Genomic DNA, 12,500 nt, shown 5'->3' on the forward strand with positions numbered 1-12,500 from the left:
GACCTAACTCTACTGCTCCACCACCTTGCGCACCAACAGTGACTGCCACCACCTTGCGCGCCACCCACCAGTACCCTTCTCTTCTCTTCTTTTCTTCACCATTTAAGTGGTTAATTAGGTATGAATTTATCTTTTTTTTTAAGTTACTTTTGTTTTTCTTAATTGAATTAATGATGTGCAATGTGGGTTTTGTCAATTGTAGGAAGAAGAAGCTAAGGAAGTTTTCTCTTCATTGCTCGTCGTTGGTGTTAAGAGGTAACTAGTTTAACATGTAGACAAAGTTGATAATTTATTGATGTATATATGTATTTTTTATAATGTATATATATTTGTTGATATGAGATTGTATGAAAACGTAATGTGATTTAGCTATATATGAAATCTACAAGTTGTTTAAATCATCATCATATATTCGTAGATACCCGTTCAAGACTTACTCATTAGGAGTAAGTCTTGAATAGTCCCCGGCTTGGGACCGTTCTTGGACGTTTGATCTCACTTAGGTGGTGAATGTGTGTCTTCTTTTCAATTCTGAGGAAAATCTTGGCTTATCGTTTCTCTACATTGTACCCATATGTAGATAAGCAATGATCTACATTCTGTACTTGGAGAACTGTAGGGAAATGCTGCCGGATTTTCCTTAGAATTGAAAAGTTGGCATATATTCACTAGTGACATTAGACGTCCAAGGATGGGTTAGGTTGGAGTGATAAGGACATTCGACTGCATGCATACAATTGAACATGTCACTATCTTAGCTTGCTGTATACGTGTGTGATTTGAATATGTGAGTGTATGTACTTTAATAATGATTGATGCATTGTAATGAATGTTGTGTTTAATTATTAGAGGTGCACTACAAGAAAATAGGTTTTGGGCGACGAATTTGAAAATCAAGGGCGACAAAATTGAATTTTATGGCCCATAGTTGAAAGCATGGGCGACGAGTTGAATTTGTCGCCTGTAGTTAAAATATGGGCGACTAAATGTATTGTTGTTGCCCCAGATTCATATTTGGGCGACGAGATAAGTTTGGGTTGCCCATTATCTTAATTATGCAACAAAACTACATGTTTCGTTGCCCATATACAGTAAATAAGCCCGTTCAAATCATGTGTCGTTGCCCATACCCAAAAGAAAAATTGCGGGAAAAACCCGCTTTAAATTTTTCACATGAAACCACGTACTTCAACTTCTTCAAGACTTCTTTCAAAAGAAAAAAAACTTCTTCAAGACTTCAATTGCTCATCTCCTCCTCAACTCACACCCTTTTCCGCTCCTCCCTCATCTTTCTCTTTTTCAGGTGAATTGTTGATGCTTCCGACGAGATCTTCGACGTTTTTCAGTTGATGGGTTTAGTTATGATGGAAAATTGAGTTTCTCATGAATCAGACTCTGACAATTGACGCTTCTCAGGTTTCTCGATTGACGTTTTCACCCACCTCACATTTCTCAGGTGAGTTTTCTTATAAGGATCTCGACTCTTCTCAGGTGATGATTCTGATTATGATGGAAAATTCGATTGATGGTCAATGCATACCGTCTTCTCCTCTGCCCTAACTTTTTTTCAATTATGGCAGGTGGTGAGGTGGGTAACGGCCGGAGGTCAGCGGCGAGTTCGGCGGCAAGGTTGGTATCTTTTATTATTTTCCCTATCTCACGATTCAAACTTCCTTATTGTAAAAAAGATTGTTTACCTTTTAATTATTCTTATGAATATGTCAATATTTTCTTGAATTGCTTAGATTTCTTGTCAAATTAAACTACTTTCGTGGCAGTAAGTTAGGAATGTGATTTCGTGACAGTAACTCCTATGGATGGAGCTTCTGTGCAGGATCATGAGGTATGGTTAGGTTTGCTTTAGCATCTTGTGCAGGAAGATTAGTACTTATAAATCTGAGTAGCAATTATTTTCAAGGAGAATGCTAGATATGCTTTCCTTATGTATTCAATATTGTAATATGTAGCCTACACAATCTAGTTTATTCTAAGTTGTTATCTTCAATTCTGTCTATGGGTCTAGGTGTTCGCTGAATATATATGAGGCAACACCTTATTAAGTTGTGATGATATTGATGTATAAAAATGATGCTTTGACTTACATTGTGTAGCAACCAATTGTGTTATTTGTCTTTACAGACTTAGATTTCTTTTCAAGTAGTGCCCTTCTTGTGATTATATGTACAAGTCTAACGTATACTATTATCGTATTTGGCTCAAGGACATGTGTTGGCTATTGGCATAATTACTGCCATTTTAACATGATTTTGGTTTTGCTTGTATGTAATTCTGCATTTCTGCATCTTGTATTGCCCACGAGCCAAAATATTTGCATATGGATGTAGGCACTTTATTTGGGTAAGTGTTAGAATCTAGACATCTTCGGTTGATTTTGTGAGTTCCAATATAGTGTGTTACTATTGACTCTTTGTAACTCGAGGAAAATCTATTTTTTAACGACAGTTCCAGTACATACACCTTAGTCATACCATTCACTTCTATTTTAGCTTTCATTATACCATTTACTTCTATTTTATATGTCATTATACCATTTTTGGCTCCTTTCTTTGAACGATCTGCTTTTATTTCATTTGGATGATTCTTTTGGTTATCATGTTGTTTTAACCTTTGAAATCTAGTGGTTATGAATGATCTTGGACCTCCATTTTTTAGATTCTAAAATATTGTAGACCATTATATATTTCATGAAAAATTAATATTACCGCCTAACATTACTTTTTGTGGTTAATGAGGTCTTCGACTTGAATTTTTGTTCTGATTATAGTTAATAATTGTTATATTAGTGCACCAATACATATTGTTTTTTGGGCAAAATAGTAAAAAGATCAGTAAACCCCCCCCCCCATCACATGGGTATCTAATTTTAACGTGTTTGCTAGAGATGGCCAACAGTGCAGGCCAATCCAGCCCATCCAACCCAACCCACCTCGTGGGTCGTGTGGGTCGGGCTCGCAAAAAGCCCGGTCCAGCCCAACTCCAACCGTGAAATTGGTGGGTGGGATGTGGGCCAGATTTCTTGAGCCCAGCCCACTAAAGCCCGCTACTAAAATCGTCCAGCCCGTACCACGAAACCGGTCCAGCCCAACCCATGAACCAGACCAGCCCAGTCCAAGTTATTATTGAACCAAATTGTGTATATTTTAATCAAATTGTATATATTTTAATCAAATTGCATTTATTATAATTCAATCAAGTTTTAAAATAATGAAATTTTCTTTAATTTTAATAATTGTATATATTTTTATTCATTTTAAAGATTTTATATAACAATAATGAATAATTTCAATGATTAAATAATTTTGAAAAAACATATCTCATGCCGGCCCGCCAGCCCGGTCCAGCCCACTAGACCCACGAACCGCCAGAACCGCTTCTCGAACCGTGAAAACCGGTAACAGACCGGTGTGGGCCAAGACTTTTCAGCCCGCAGACCAGCCCACCCAACCCATGAATTTCACGGTCCGGTCCTGGGCCGTGAAATCTCAGCCCAGCCCGCTACGGCCCACGGTCTGGCCCGCCCAGCCCGCACCAGTGGCCATCACTAGTTTTTGCTTTTATCAGGAATAATGGATCGTGAGTCGTGACTATCTTTCCAAATGAGCAGAGGAAAGCTATATGAAGTATGATACGGCTTAGATTATATTATATGAGTTTCTTCGTAGATTATGGTAGTGCTAATTATTCTTTTTAGATTTAATTTGAATTATTTAAGTTACGTGAAATGTCGAATTTGAAGATTATTTTGTTGTCCTCCGCTTGTTTACAATTTGCTATTCTATTCCATGAATACTTTTTCTATTATTTCATACTTTTGTTATCAATAGGTTCCTCTAATATATGTGAAAACGGAAAAAGCTTATAGATTACACGATAATAATAAGCTCGTAGTCCATATCAATTTGGGCAACAAAACAGGGTTCGCACATTGTCATTTCAATTTAGCGCTAGATTGCAAATTATGTACGACAATTCATATCCTACAGTATTTTGGGCGACGAAACTGGTGTTGCCCAAGACATCACACGCGTATAAAACTACAAGACCTAATGGGCAAAAAAAATTGTAATTGTTGCACAAAGTTCAGTAATATTGGCCACGAAAATTAAGTTGTTGTTGCCAAAAGACAGTCAAGTATGGGCAACAATTTAAGAAACTCGTGCCCAACTGCCCCCATAAATGTGCAACAGATACGAGGCTCGTAGCACAAACGACCATTATGGGCAACGAATGTAACTCGACGCCCAAGATGTGGTTTGTGCGACGATCGCAATTTTCGACGCCCCAAACACAATGAGCGTCGAGCCTTAACCGACGAAATTGGGTTGTGAAAATATCGTCGCCCAAACATTTGTGCAACGAAATTGTCCTATTGGGCAACGCAAAAATCCGTTGCCCAAAACCTATTTTCTTGTAGTGGTGGTCTTCGTGAATGAGATGGATCGTACTTTGATGTATGGTAGTCGTGAATCGATTGAGTTTGTGAATGGGGTCTCGGAATTCTGTAGAAGTGCATTAGAATATCAAACATCCTCTGGAGCAGTCGACTTTTATTGTCCTTGTTTGGATTGTAGAAATGTGAGCAAGGTTAGTAGTATACATGTGGTTAGGGAGCATGTCTTTCGCCGTGGGTTTAGGCCTCAATACTACGTATGGGTTGGGCATGGTGAGCAGGGGAGGTATATAGGAAGCTCTGGAGTAAAGAATGATGTATGTGAAAAAAAAAAGAAGGATGATGATGAGTTAGGGGATGAGAATTTGGATGATGAATTTGGAGATGACGATAGGGATCGGGTAGACGAGATGATACACGAGGTTGAAGATCAGTCGTGTAGACGACCTCGTATTTTTGAGTCTATGTCTCAGGCTGCTGAAAATCCGTTGTATCCGGGTTGTACAAAGTACACCAAACGTTCCGCGGTGGTAACACTGTTCAACATTAAGTCGAACGCTGGTTGGACGGACTCTAGTTTCACATCGTTGTTGGAAGTTTTAGCTGAGATGCTCCCTGATGGAAATGAACTGCCAAAGTCGTACTATTATGCGAAGAAGCTGATGTGTCCTTTGGTTTTAGAGTACGAGCGGATACATGCTTCTCCTAAAGATTGTGTGTTTTATCATAATGAGTCTGAACATTTACATGAGTGTCCACGTTGTAGATTGTCGAGGTACAAGCGTGAAGGAGCTGGAGGTAGTGAAGGACCACCAGCTAAGGTGTTGTGGTATCTACCCATAATACCTCTTGCGCATGTTCTCAATTAAAAGAGATGCGAAGAATTTGAGGTGGCATGCAGATCGTAGGAAGAAAGACTGTATGCTCAAGCATCCGGCTGATTCGCCTGAGTGGAAAACTATCAACAGGGTGCATAAGTCATTTGTATGAGGACAGGAATATAGCTGGATTATGTACGGATGGCATGAACCCTTTTGGCACTCTCCGTTCGCAGCATTATACATGGCCAGTAGTTTTAGTGGTTTACAACTTGCCTCCTTGGTTGTGCATGAAACGCAAGTACATGATGATGTTGCTTCTTATATCGGGGCCCAAACAACCTGGAAATGACATAGATGTATACCTTCAGCCGCTTGTTGAAGATTTACAGAAGATGTGGAACGAAGGAGTGTTAGTATTTGATGCGTATGCTAATGAGATGTTCACTCTGCGTGCCATGCTTTTTTGTACTATGAACGATTATCCAGCTTATGGGAACTTATCTGGGTATAAGACTAAAGGAAAACAACCTTGCCCGATTTGTTTAGATGACATGAAATCTACACACCTTAAGGGCTGCAAACATGTGTATATGCGCACACGAAGGCTCCTCAGCGCGACCATCCCTATCGGTTTAAGAAGAAGGCATTCGATGGGACGGTTGAAGAAGAAGTTGCTCATAGACCATTAACTGGTACTGAAGTTTATAATCAGGTGAAGGGCATTGAAACAGTCTTTGGTAAACCTGCTAGTGAGGTTGATCGACCTACAGGATTATGGAAAAAACAGTCCATTTTTTGGAAACTCCATATTGGAAAGATCTAAAGGTCAGACATTGTTTGGATGTCATGCACATAGAGAAGAATGTTTGTGAAGCTTTTCTGCGACACTTATGAATATTCCGGCAAGACAAAAGATGTTAAGGCGTCACGACTTTACTTGGAAAAAGAGGGGTTCGACCAGAGTTGTCTAGAAAGGGACGGAAGGAAGAAGAAAAAGGGGAGGAAAGGGTTGATGATGAAACTCAAAAAGTAAAAGGGGGGAGGATTCGGAGAAGAATTATTTGCCACCAGCTTGCTACACGATGTCGCGTGCAGAGAAACGGATTTTTTGCGAGTCATTGTATGGCATTAAGGTCCCTACTGGCTACTCATCGAATATGAAGCGCTTTGTTACCTTAAATGGTGAGTTGAAGTTATCGAGTATGAAATCGCACGATTGTCATGTCATGATGCAAGTATTCTTACCGATTGCAATTCGTGGGATACTTCAAAGCATGTGAGGCACACCATTACAGAACTGTGTTCATTTTTTCATATAATATGCAGCAAAGTCCTAGACCCGTCGACCCTCGATTCCTTGCAGGCCAGAGTAGTTGAAACTCTATGCAAATTTGAGATGTATTCCCCCCCCCGCATTCTTTGACATTATGGTCCATCTCATTGTCCATCTAGTTCGAGAAATTAAGCTTGTGGTCCAGTGTTTTTGAGGTGGTGCTATCCTTTTGAGAGATATATGGGAACTTTGAAGGATAAAGTTCGGAATCCTGCACAACCAGAAGGTAGTATAATTCAAGGGATTGTGGGTGAAGAGATCAGTAATTTTGTGGCTGAGTATTTTGCTAGTGTTGATCCTGTTGGACTTCCGACATCCCGACACGAGGGCAGACTTGAGGGCAAGGGTACAATTGGTTCAAAATTGATCACACCTTCCGTAGAAAAGAGTACAAGCTACTTATTTGTATTGCATCACGTACCAGATGTCCATCCTTATTTAAGTGAACATATGGAGGAATTAGTGTTAGCAATCCTGGAAAAGGAGTGAGGGCATTGAGCAAATGCATAACAAGACTTTCATTGATTGGTTTCATAAACGAGTACTAATGATTTGGATGAAAGTGTTCTGAAACAGTCAAGTGGTTAGCATTTGGTCCTCGTGAAATTTTACGCTCTTATGAGGGTTATGATATTAATGGGTATACGTTTTGGACTGAACGTCAAGATCTGAAGTCAAGATCGCAACAAAATAGTGGTGTTTCACTTGTGGCGTCGTCTACACAATATGCAAGCTCGAAAGATAAGTCGCTGTACATGCTGAAAGCAACTATTATGGGCGAATACAAGAAATATGGGAGCTGGACTACTGTACTTTTAATATTTGCCTCTTGTGTTGCAAGTGGGTTGAGATAATCGACGTTGTGTAAGAAACGATGATCCTTGCGGATTCACTCTTTTGACCTTAGTCGTCTACGTGAAACTGAGGAGCCATTTGTAATTGCATCACAAGTCAAGCAAGTATTTTTTGAACTGATCCTGCTGATCATAAGTGGTCAATTGTTGTACCTGGTAAAAGGAGTATCCTCGGTATTGGTGATGTTGATAATGAGGAAGAATATGATGCATTTGAGGACCTCCCCCTTTTACCTATCCTGAAATTAGTGTGGAAGATGATGTGAATATGTCGGAGAACTATATGCGTGTAGATCACACGGAAGGGATACATGTACTTGAGGATCCTAAGAAACGGCGGAAGCTCAATAAATCATGAGACATAAACTCGGGTCTGTGTAATTTCTCCAATTTGTAACTATTTTGGCCTTTTCGCTCCCAAATCGTACTTATCGATTCATTTAACCCCAAATTCTCTTTGAACATGATTATATGAGGCATAATATAACTAGTGTGTAGATTCTTAGGCTTTAATTTGTTGTTGGTTGCATTTCGGGAACGAAAAGGCCATTTCCGGCCTATTTTGGCCTTTTCGCTCCCAAATCGTACTTATCGAGTCATTTAACCCCAAATTCTCTTTAACATGATTATATGAGGCATAATATAACTAGTGTGTAGATTCTTAGGCTTTAATTTGTTGTTGGTTGCATTTCGGGAACGAAAAGGCCATTTCCGGCCTATTTTGGCCTTTTCGCTCCCAAATCGTACTTATCGAGTCATTTAACCCCAAATTCTCTTTGAACATGATTATATGAGGCATAATATAACTAGTGTGTAGATTCTTAGGCTTTAATTTGTTGTTGGTTGCATTTCGGGAACTAAAAAGGCCATTTCCGGCCTATTTTGGCCTTTTCACTCCCAAATCGTACTTATCGAGTCATTTAACCCCAATTTTTCTTTGAACATGCTTATTTGAGGTATAATGTAACTAGTGTGTAGAGTTATAGTCATGCATTTGTTGTTGGTTGCATTTCGGGAACGAAAAGGCCATTTCGGGGCTATTTTTGCCTTTTTGCTCCCAAATCGTATTTATCGAATCATTTAACCCCAAATTCTCTTTGAACATGCTTATATAAGGTATAATGTAACTATTGTGTAAAGTTATAGGATTGTATCTATTGTTGATTGCATTTCTGCCATTTCGGGCATATTTTTGCCTTTTCCCTCCCTTTTCGCTGCACACCCCCCCTCCCCCCAGTGCCTTGCTGCTGCACACCCCTTCCCCCACTGCCTTGTTGCCGCCCCCTCCCCTTCCCCTCCCCTCCCCCCACACCCTGCTGCACTCCCCTCCCACACTACACTGCTGCCCTCCCCACACCCTACTGCCCTCCCCTCCCCTCTCCCACTGCATTGCACTGCTGCCCTTCCCACACCCTGCTCCCCTCCCCCACTACACTGCACACGTCCCCTCCCCACTGCCCCTACACACAGCCCCCTCCCTGCTGCACTCCCACTACACTCCCCCACTCCCCTGCACACCCTCCCCTTCCCCTCCTGCCTGCATACCCTCCCCAGCTGCCCCTTTGCCTTGCCCCTACTGCCTGCACCCCCCCCCACTGCCCTGCTGCACTCCCACTACACTCCCCCATCCCCTGCACACCCTCCCCTCCCCCTCCTGCCTGCATACCCTCCCCCTGCTGCCCCACTGCCTTGCCCCCTACTGCCTGCACACCCCCCACTGCCCTGCTCCACTACTCTGCCCCTACTTCCTGCACACAGCCCCCTCCCCCACTTCCCCTCTGCACACCCTCCTCTCCCCCTGCTTCCCCCCTCCCCACTGCCCCTCCCACTACTGCCCCCTCCCCACTGCTGCCCCCTCCCCCACTACACAACCCCCTCCCGCCCTAAATGTAAAATTTTTTTTTTATTAATGCGTATGTTTGTACAATTTCAGGGACATGGCGGAGGTGCATACAGATACGAGTGCGGAACACACTACCGAGGATGAGTGTTTCGATTACCAAAAGGAGCGGCGTAAATTGGTTAAGGCTCGCCGTGAAGAAAAATGTGCACAAAAGCCAAGTAAGAACTTGGAGACGAAAAAGAGAAAAGGAAGGGGACCTAGAAAGTCACTAGGGAAACCCACCCTAATGACTTTGGAGTACGATAATTTGGGGCAACCTTGTGGAAGATGGCGTCAAAAGTATGCCATGAAAGTTGGGATTTGCATGCATAAGCTCTCCATTCTGCACTCATGGAAAGAGGTGCCCGAGTCTTTGAAAAAGATGATTTGGGAAGATACTATGTTAAGCTTCGCGTACAATAACGTTTAGAATCTTATCACTTTAGTTAAATATACTATGTAATATTTACTAATTGTGAAATGCGTTTTTTGTAGAATCAATTCAATATTGAAAATGATGAAGCCAAGAAGAATGTGTTTCTATCCGCGGTTGCCAAGAGATTCAGAGACTTCAAGGCCAAGCTAGTGTCGGGGTGGATCACGAAGCGGATAAAAGTTGGGGGTACAAAGAAGAAGAAAATCTACGGGGGAGCAACACATTCTTCTTCTGAGGCTTCACCGGACACATCATTTAAGGCGCCCTCCAAGTTTCCATATCAGATATGGAGGCATATCATACCTGAGGAGTGGCATGCATTTGTTGCACAAAAAACAACCCCGGAAGCTGTTGTAAGAATATTTTACTTGCTAAGATTTAATACTCTTAGATCCAGTATTATTGTATAACACCTAACCTTTATTTATAATTGTGTGTTTCAGGCATCTCGTGAGAAAAGTAGCGCGAATGCAAAAGCTAGGAAGTATAATCACCATCTGGGTGCTCAGTCGTATGGGCAGGCGAGAGATATGTGGATGTATAGCCATTACCCCACGCTTGGGTCGACAACAACAACGGGCACTAGCTCTACGACGACAGTTGCACAGCCTCGACAACCAGATAGAGTGCTCGATTGGTGGTGTTTGATGCATGGGGTTGATGCAAAGGGACAGAGAGTCTTGCCTGATCCCGGAACACAACAGATAGCTAATGCCATCGTAGGTACATATTATAAGTTTTTGATAAGGTATATATAATATAGCTTGTGCGCTCACGAACATTTCTCTCTTATCCTTATGTTGATTAGTTTGAAGGAAAAGGAGGCAACTGGTGAGTTCACTCCTAGAGGACAAGTTGATGCCTTACACGAGACTCTAGGACGGGACCAATATGGACGTGTGAGGGGCGTAGGAGGTGTCCGCCTCGGGGTGAGAAAGGTGTATGGTGATCAATACACCTCTACGTCAAAATCCAGTGCCTCCAGTGTCAATTCGGCAGCTTCCATAGATGTGGAGGCTATGAAATCCCAAATTCGGGAGGATCTCAGAGCGGAGATGACTCAGAATTTCAACGCCATGTTGGCGCAGATGGGCTTACCGACTTTTGGTGCTCTCCAGCAGGGCAGTGTTCCTACGCAGTCTGATCTAGTTCCGGCGTTCACGGTAATCACTTAATATCACAACTATTGTTCTTAAATGCATGAAATTCTTACTATATATATATATATATATATGTTGTTTCATAATAGACTAACTATGAATAGAGTTTTTTTTTAAAAGGAAGGACACCATGTGAGCTATTAGCTCGAGGGATGGTCATGGCAGTTTCATTCTTGTTGCTTTGGCCAAGCACAACCCCCTAGGACCGGGTACGATTGCACAACCAGGCAGTCGCTGATATTCACTATGTGGTCAGCATTTCAGAGATTGTGCCCGGTTTCGAAGAATTGCCTCTTCCGCTGCCGAATGCGGAAGTTGGTCTACAGTCAGTGACTAATGCCCTTGGCAGTTACGTTCTATGGCCGCGTGCATTGGTGCGGTTATCAGATGAGGTACAATGATTAACATAATATATATATATATATTATATATATATATATATATATATATATATATATCAGATGAGGTACATCGACTTCAATTGATACATTGAAATAAGAAGTAGGAGAGAGAAACCTTGCCGGTGAGTATTTTCGAAAGCGCCGGAAATGCGGAGGAGAGAAAAAGTTGAAGAGAATAATCGCTCTTCTTGCAGTCGCCAATGAATGGAGATAATGATCAAGTTATTCGATCTTGATGTGAATGAAAAATGCGGGGGTTTTGGCGGGAGTGAGGAGAGAGAAAGGAAGAGGAGCGACTAGAAACTGGAAAGAGGAGAGTGAAGATAGAAGAGAGAGAGACAGAGAGAAGAGAGATGGAGCGAACATGGGAGCAGGGGAAAAACAGACGCAACTCACGAGACAAGGAAAGGCCAAGTCAGTAATTTACGAAGTTGAAAGGGTAAAACGGAAAGTTCACTGGTCCAATTTTTTTTTTTTGAAAGAAGAAAAAAAAAAGAAGCTACAGTAGATCAACTCCTCACTTTTGAATGAGTATGGATGGATTCAACTAAGGGGTGGGGGTAGCTCAATATCGCAGCTCTTTTATTATTAGAGGGCTACGATTTTTGGGCTAATTGTAATCCTTAATTAAAAGGTTGCAGTTTTTGCATTAACCGCAACCTTTGCATCGCAACTCTTGTGTTTTTTCTATTAGTGAATTATTCTTGATAATTAATTGTAATTTGAGTCCACAAATTATTTATTTTAAGCCCAACTCTTTTGAAAAACTCAATTAATTATTCATCATATTAATTGCATTTACTATTATTTTAATAAAAAAATTCAGAAATAAATAAATGCTTCCAAGGATATAATCAAAATAAAGGATTTTTGTGAAATAAGATTTTATCTATGTAAAATAGCTGGTTTCGAATTGGAAAGATATTATTTTGAAAATATAAAAAAAAAAAATCTTTGAAAAAACAAATCAAATAAAACAACTAGTCAGATTGGAGTTGCCTCTGACACAACACGTTGCATGGGTGCCGAGACAATGCCGTACCCAAATCGAAAAAACGCATATGGCTTGCGCTCAGCGCACATCTATACACGGGATGCATAGCTCGTGTGCTCCGCATAATGCCTATGCGTGCCCCGCAGTGTTCCTTCTTATCTTTTTTTTAGTTTTTCCTATAAATAGGCCAAGGTTTTCCGAATTTCGG

The sequence above is a fragment of the Beta vulgaris genome, chromosome 8, assembly GCF_026745355.1.
Source record: "Beta vulgaris subsp. vulgaris cultivar EL10 chromosome 8, EL10.2, whole genome shotgun sequence".
In the NCBI taxonomy this organism is placed as follows: Eukaryota; Viridiplantae; Streptophyta; class Magnoliopsida; order Caryophyllales; family Amaranthaceae; genus Beta; species Beta vulgaris.